The sequence below is a fragment of the Chiloscyllium punctatum genome, chromosome 41 (assembly GCF_047496795.1).
Source record: "Chiloscyllium punctatum isolate Juve2018m chromosome 41, sChiPun1.3, whole genome shotgun sequence".
Classification (NCBI taxonomy): domain Eukaryota; kingdom Metazoa; phylum Chordata; class Chondrichthyes; order Orectolobiformes; family Hemiscylliidae; genus Chiloscyllium; species Chiloscyllium punctatum.
The window spans coordinates 43,200,488-43,208,793 of NC_092779.1; positions in this window are offsets into that span (position 1 = coordinate 43,200,488).

The window sequence follows — 8,306 nt, forward strand, 5'->3', positions numbered from 1 at the left end:
GAGTCTCAGGTAGACAAGATAGTGAAGAAGGCATTTGGTATGTGGTCAGTGCTTTGAATATAGGATTTGGAAGGTCATGCAGGATTTGGAGGCTGTACAGGACATTGGTTAGGCCACTTTTGGAATATTGTGTGCAATTCTGGTCTCCCTCCTATCAGAAGGATGTTGTGAAGTTTGAATGGGTTCAGCAAAGATTTACAAGGATGTTGCCAGAGTTGGAGAGTTTGAGCAATAAGGAGAGGTTGAGTAGGCTGCAGCTGTTTTCCCTGGAGTGTTGGATTTTGTGTTTATATATTTTGTGTTTTGAAGTTTATAAAATTGAGGGGCATGGACAGGGAGAATAGCCAAGGTCTTTTCCCCAGAGTAGGGGAATCCACAAGTAGAGAGCATGAGTTTAAGGTGAGAGGGGAAGGAAGTAAGAGGGACCTAAAGGGCACCTTTTGACACTGTGTGTTGTGTGTATGGACAGAGCTGCCAGAGGAAGTGGTGGAGGTTGGTGCAATTACAACTTTAAAAGGCATCTGGATGGGTATATGAATAAGAATTGATTTGGAGATGTCGGTGTTGGACTGGGGTGTACAAAGTTAAAAATCACACAACACCAGGTTATAGTCCAACAGGTTTAATTGGAAGTACTAGCTTTCGTAGTGACGCTCCTTCATCAGGGGGTTGTGACAATTACCTGATGAAGGAGCGTCACTCTGAAAGCTAGTGTGCTTCCAATTAAACCTGTTGGACTATAACCTGGTGTTGTGTGATTTTTTAACTATGAATAAAAAGGGTTTAGAGGGATATGAGCTAAATGCTGACAATTGGACTAGATTAATTTTAGATATTTGGTTGCATGGACAAGTTGGACAGAAGGGTCTGTTTACATGATGTACATCTCTATGACTCTATATAACTGCTGTGGGAGGATTTTCTGAATGCTGTCTATGAACTTCTGCCACTCCCTGCCCTTAATGTTACCACTGTCCTAGCCTACATTCTGATAGTTAAAAGCCCCAAATATAACAATTCTACAGTGTTAGCATCACTCTGAAATTTCCCAATAGATTTCTCCTTCTGTATCCTTGTTGATAGTTGGTGGTCTATAGAATTTTTGTTCCTTAGCTCGAGTCAAATTGATTCTGTCTTTGAACCCTCTGGGAATCCTCTTTCTTCAGCTAGCATTGCAATTCTCTGCTTCACCAAAACTCCCATACTACCACTACCCTCCAACAAGCCCCAAACCCCCAACCCACCTCAACTTTCCATGTTGTTCTACATTTACTAAACACTTGTATCCAGAATGTGTGTTCTCACTACATCAACATATTTTCACAAGTCAGTCCCTAAATTTATTTACTAGATTCTGTGCATTCTCATACATGCACGTAACTCTGATTTTAATTTCATTACGTTCTCCCTTACGCTCACTTCACCTATTCACCTTTCTATTCTCTATACTATTGTTATGTCTCTTCCAGTATTTAGGGTATTCCATGGTACCTTGTCAAATTTCTCCTTTGATTCCCACACCCTGCCAGGTTAATTTAAAGTCTTCCCAACAGCAGTAATAAAATGTCCTGCAAGTAACTCTGTCCAAGATCTGATCAGAAGCAAACACATCTGGTTTATACAGGTGCCATCTTCCCATTCATCAGTTTTATCGTTTGTTTCTATACTCGTGCATGTAGAACTAGGAGTAATATTAAAATTACTATATTTGAGTTCTTGCTCGCTAAATTTCTACCTAGCTCCCTAAATTTTGATTACAGATCCACATCTCCCTTCCTACTAAAATAATTGGTACCTATGTGGACTACTACTAGATTTAGATTTATTGCTTCATGTATGTAAAATATACAGTAAAAAAATGTTTTCTCATATGTTATACGCAAAGTATTGCCACATACTGGCTATTCATCCATCCTCTGAAGAATGCACTATCACTACTTTTGACATTATTGATACTGGTTCCACACAGGGGACATATTATGCTGGAGTCAAGTCTGTGGCCACAGAAGTGCCTAACAAATGAATCTCCTATCTTTATTGCCTCCTTTCTTCTTCCTGTCCCCCTGCACAGCCAAACCATTTGTGGAACCACAAACTTGGCTCTGTCTGCACTCCCCTGAGGAATCGGTGCTCTCACAACAGAAAGCAGGTTTGGAAGCAGAACCCTAGGGTACTCCAACATCACCTACCGCCTCCTCTTGGAATGTCTGGCAATCATCCATCGTTTTGCTGCCTCCAGGCCATTAAGCTGTTGTGTAACCACCTCTCTGAAAGTGTTATTACATAACACTCAGACTCACAGATGTGTGATATTAATTCCAGCTGCTATTCAAGCTCCGAAACCCAGAGCCCAAGTTTCTGCACTAGTACAGTCTATGACTTCCCACAAATTGCTGGCTATATATTCCACTTGACCAAGCTGAGTGGCCATGTCTTAAAATTATTTCCTTTCCACTAAATTAATTCTATTTTGGATTACTTAATTGATAACACTGGATTCCTCATTCCTGGTGTTTCTTTCTTAAATCCAAATAGAGCTACTTATTTAAAAATAATAAGCTTTCCTTTTAAGCTACAATTTAAAGACAGTCCGTAACAGCAGTTTTTCATCAACCAATTATTTTACAGATTTTCTGTGATGTTGCAATTATTTTACTTTCCACTCTCCTTACAAACCCAGCGTTGGCCAAATCCAAATAGCAGAATCATTTGCCTCCCAACTTCCAGGTAACCGATGTCAGCCTGTAGACTTGCCCACAATTTATAGCCTTCCACTCTGAGCTCCTTCCTCACATGTCCAATGCATTCTCTCTGTAACTGTTTTCTCTCAAATGGTACTGACTGGTATAAAATTACTGGCAGCTCCTCATTCAGAACAGGTTCTGTTCTTGAGTCAATTTTCAAATTGATTTGTACGCACGTTGGAACACAATGCAGGACAACATAAAGGAGCAGTTCGTAAATACAGGAAGTGTTTGTAAATAGAGTCATAGAGATGTACAGCATGGAAACAGTCCCTTCGGTCCAACCTGTCCATGCCGACCAGATATCCCAACCCAATCTAGTCCCACCTGCCAGCACCCGGCCCATATCCCTCCAAACCCTTCCTATTCATATACCCATCCAAATGCCTCTTAAATGTTGCAATTGCACCAGCCTCCACCATACCCTCTGGCAGCTCATTTCATACATGTGTGAGAAAGTTGCCCCTTAGGTCTCTCTTATATCCCCGACTCCAGGGAAAAGCCTTTGTCTATTTATCCTATCCATGCCCCTCAATTTTGTAAACCTCTATAAGATCAGCCTCAGCCTCTGACGCTCCAGGGAAAACAGCCCCAGCCTGTTCAGCCTCTCCCTATAGTTCAAATCCTCCAACTTTGGCAACCCCCTTGTAAATTTTTTCAGAAGCCTTTCAAGTTTCACAACATCTTACCAACAGGAAGGAGACCAGAATTGCACACAATATTCCAACAGTGGCCTAACCAATGTCCTGTTCAGCCACAACATGACCTCCCAACTCCTGTACTCAATACTCTGACCAATAAAGGAAAGCATACCAAATGCCTTCACTATCCTATCTACCTGCGACTTCACTTTCAAGGAGCTATGAACCTGCACTTCAAGGTCTCTTTGTTCAGCAACATTCCCTAGGACCTTACCATTAAGTGGATAAGTCCTGCTAAGATTTGCTTTCCTAAAATGCAGCACCTCACACTTATCTGAATTAAACTCCATCTGCCACTTCTCAGCCCATTGGCCCATCTGGTCCAGATCCTGTTGTAATCTGAGGTAACCCTCTTCGCTGTCCACTACCCCTCCAATTTTGGTGTCATCTGCAAACTTACTAACTATACCTCATATGCTCACATCCAAATCATTTATATAAATGATGAAAAGTAGAGGGCCCAGCACCGATCCTTGTGGCACACCACTGGTCTTTAAAATTACACCCATGTATGAAATAGTTTATGTAAATATGAGCATTTGTAAATTGGATGTTTATAAATTGGGGACCCATGCAAAACAGGAAAGGTAGCAAACAAGAGAAATTAGGATTGTATTAGATTCAAGGAGGGAGAATAGAAGTTTGGGCAAAAAAACCACCAGATCTGAAGATTGGGAGCAGTTCAGATTTCTGGAAATAAAGACAAAGGGGTTGATGAATTGTTGGTCATCTCTCACAATTCGACACCAGAGCAGTTCCTGTGGATTGGAGAGTTGGTAATGTAATCCTACTATTTAAAAATAAGAGCTAGAGAGAAAACAGGAATTATACAGTATTTAGCCTGACATCAGTAGTGTGGAAAATATTGGAGTTGATTATAAAGACTTGGAAAATAATAAGAAGATTGGACAGAGTCAACATGGATTTACAAAAGAAATCATGCATGACAAATCTACTGGAATTTAATCAGTTAATGAGTGTGGCTTATTTGGACTTTTGCAAAGCTTTTGATAAGGTCCCATATAAGAGATTAGCATGTAAAATTAAAGCAGATGGAATTAGGAGTAATGTACTACTGGACAGAAAACTGGATGGCAGAAAGGAAACAGAGTAGGAATAAACAGGCAGTGATTAGTGAGGTATTGCAGGGATGTGTGCTTGGACCCCAGTTTTTCACCATATATACTAATTATTTAGATGAGGGAACTAAGTATGATATCTCCAAGTTTGCAAGCACCAGAAAGCGTGGTGAGGAGAGTGCACAGATGCTTCCGTATGATTTGGACAACTTGAGTGAGTAGGCAAATGCATGGCAGATGATATACAATGTGAATAAATCTGAGGTTATCAATTTTGGTAGCAATAACAGAAAGGCAGATTTTTATCTGAATGACAATTGATTTGGAAAAGGGAAGATACAATAATATCTTCTCATCTGAGTAAGGATGTTCTAGCTATGAGGGGAGTACAATAACTGTTTGCCAGACGGTTTCCTGTGGCGGGTCTGACATATGAAGAGAAATTGGATTGGTTAGTACTATATTCACTGGAGTTTAGAAGGGATGAGGGGGGAAACACTGGACAGAATATTTTAGAAACTTAGAAAGCTCTAACAGGATAAAACAGACTAAATGCAGGAAGGATGTTCCACATAACTAAGGCAACCAGAATTAGGGGTCATAATTGAAGGATTTGTGGTAGGCTATTCAGGACTGAAATGAGGAGAACCCCAGAGAGTGGCCTACTTCTGCTCCTATTTTCTATGTGTCTCCTTTTGACTGCTCATCAAGTAGCAATTGAATGAAGGTCTCTGCTTAAGACCAATACAGCAACCATTTCACATAAACAGCACCTAAATCACATTCTTAATTGTTCTAAATAAATAATTAATTTCTGGATTACCTGTTGTTTCTATCAAATAAATATTTTGCCCCAGAGATCTAAACAAATATATATTATCATTCAAAAATTATGAAAGTAATCATTTGGTAAATATCCTGAACTGAACAATCAGAACTTAAAAACTACCTGATACTTCACGTTTATTTCAAGCCAACAGTAATCATGTAAATGAAAGTAAGACAGTGAAGATAAGTGTGATTTTCTAGAGCTGGCCTATTGCTATTTACAGTATTCATTATGTTGGTTGACACAGTATGTCTAAATGGAGCACTTTGATGAATAAAATCAGGATCAGGACTTTTGTGGTGTATCCCTACCTTTGTGCTGGAAGATCTAGACTCAGTCCCACTTAGCCAAGAGATGTGTCATAACATATTTGAGCATGTTAATTAAAAATGAGAACAAAATCAGGACTTCCTCTCGTTTGCACCCTGTAAGCTGAATTCTTTGCTTCAAAATTCATGTCTCTGCAAATCTGACATCAGAGAAAATGTCGCAAATCTTTGCATTTTTGTTCCAGGGAAGAAAATGCAAGCAGGTAGTAAGTGTGCAAACCCCAGGAAGGGTTTGGTAAAAGTGTAAAGACTGCTACTCAAGCTGCTGGGTGCTGAGGGGGCTGGTTAAGAGACTCAGTACTTTGGGAATTCATCGTTGTTATAATGAAAACAATATGATTAAACTAAACCCACTACTCTTTACCCCTCATACCTCATCTCTACAAATTCCATCCCTCATCCATCCCAACTTAAACCACTTCATGCTCCTCTATTCATTCACCATGGTCCCTCATTATAACTATGTCCTCCATTCATTTATGGTGGCTCTTCGCTCTTCACTAATCCATACCCCCAGATCATGGCCTTTTATAGTTCCTGTGCCAACATAGTGTCAACACAGGTGAACCTCTGATCTCTCATCCCTTTACCTTTATGCCCTCCACACCAACTCATGCAGCCATTGTGAAATGAAATCCGTTCTAAACGTCGAGTGCAGATTTTATTATATTTTTAAAAAGCTCATTTAGATATAGGATCCCTACAGTGTGGAAACAGGCCCTTCGACCCAACAAGTCCACACCGACCCTCCAAAGAGTAACAGGCCCAGACCCATTCCCCTTCCCAGTTATCCTATATCTACCCCGACTAATGTTCCTAACCTACACACCTCTGAACACTATGGGCAATTTAATATGGCCAATTCACCTAACTGGCACATCTTTGGATTGTGGGATGAAACTGAAGCACACGGGGGAAACCCACGCAGACACTGGGAGAATGTGCAAACTCCACCCAGATAGACAGTCGCCTGAGGCTAGAATTGAATCTGGGTCCCTGGTGCTGTGAGGCAGCAGTGCTAACCATTGAGTCACTGTACCACCTCATGTTATCATGTTATTGATAACATTCAAATTTATTCAAGCATTTGTCACGAATAAAAACAAATATTTCTGTAAAATACCTATTCACACATAATAACCATTTTTTTCAAAAATCATTAACGAGCCAGGGAACCTAAATGCATATTCATATTTATTCTTGGCCACTACAAATATTTACCTGACTTCTCTGAGAGGTACCATACCTCAACCCAAAGGGATATCATACCTCTTCAAGTAAGTCTGGTATCTTAAGACATTCCCTCAATTATCTAAAGCCTACGCATCATGTTTTAGAACAGTAACAACAATTGCTTGTGTTTGAAGGCAGAAGCACTTTGTGTGTCTGTGGTTCACCAAAGTACATTCTGTCCTAATCCCCAAGAAGAAGGTGGATGCCAAATCTGGCAGCAGAACAGTATCACCATCCATATCTACAAACTCTACCAGCTTCAACAATAATGACAGACAGATTCCACATGTTCCCTTTAAGTGGTACACTATCCTGACTTGGAACATTTCATCTAATCTTGGCATTCGAGTATTCTGTGTTGAAAAATGTGGTGCTGGAAAAACACAGCAGGCCAGCCAGCATCCGAGGAGCAGGAGAATCGACGTTTCGGGCATAAGCCCTTCTTCAGGAATGAGGCTGGTGTGCCAAGCGGGCTGAGATAAAAGGTGGGTGGGGGGAGGGAATTTGGGGGAGGGGCGCTGGGAATACGATAGGTGGAAGGAGGAGGGGGTGTGGGTGGAGAGGTCGGGAAGAAGATTGCAGGTCAAGAGGGCAGTGCTGAATCAGTGGGTTGGGACTGAGATAAGGTGGGGGGAGGGGAAATGAGGAAGCTGGAGGAATCTACATTCATCCTGTGTGGTTGGAGGGTTCCTAGGCGGACGATGAGGCGCTCTTCCTCCAGGCATCATGTGGTCAGGGTCTGGCGATGGAGGAGGCCAAGGACCTGCATGTCCTTGGCAGAGCGGGAGGGGGAGTTAAAGTGTTAGAGTATTCTGAACAAGGCCTGCATTTGTTGTCCATCCTAATTGGTGTTGAGGAGGTGGAGGGCAGCCACTTTTTAACCACTGCAGCCCATTTAATATTTACAGTGTTTGTGTTTTAGGAATAGAAATACAGGCTTTTGATCTAGCCAAAGTAAAGTGAAGGAATGAGAATATACTTCCAAGAGTGTTGACTTGGAGGGGAACATGCTGGTGGTGCTGTTCCACATACTTGATGACCTGTCCTTCTAAATAACAAAGGGAGGAATTTGGGAGCACTGCTTTGTTCTGAATGGTGTTGAGCTTCTTGAGAGCTAATGCAACTGCACTAATCTAGTCAAGTGGAGAATATTCTGTCTCGTGTCTGACTTGTGTTTTTCAAATGGTGCACAGGCTTTACTGAGTCAAGAATGAATTACTTATTGCAGAGACCTGCTGTTGCAGCCACAGTATTTATATGGCTAGTTTAGTTAAGTTTCTGATTAATGGTAACCACCATGATATTGATGGGGGAATTCTGTGACAGTAATGCCTTTGAATGTAAGGGAAAGGTCTTATCATAGGACAACTCTTTCATTGCAGGAAGAAACT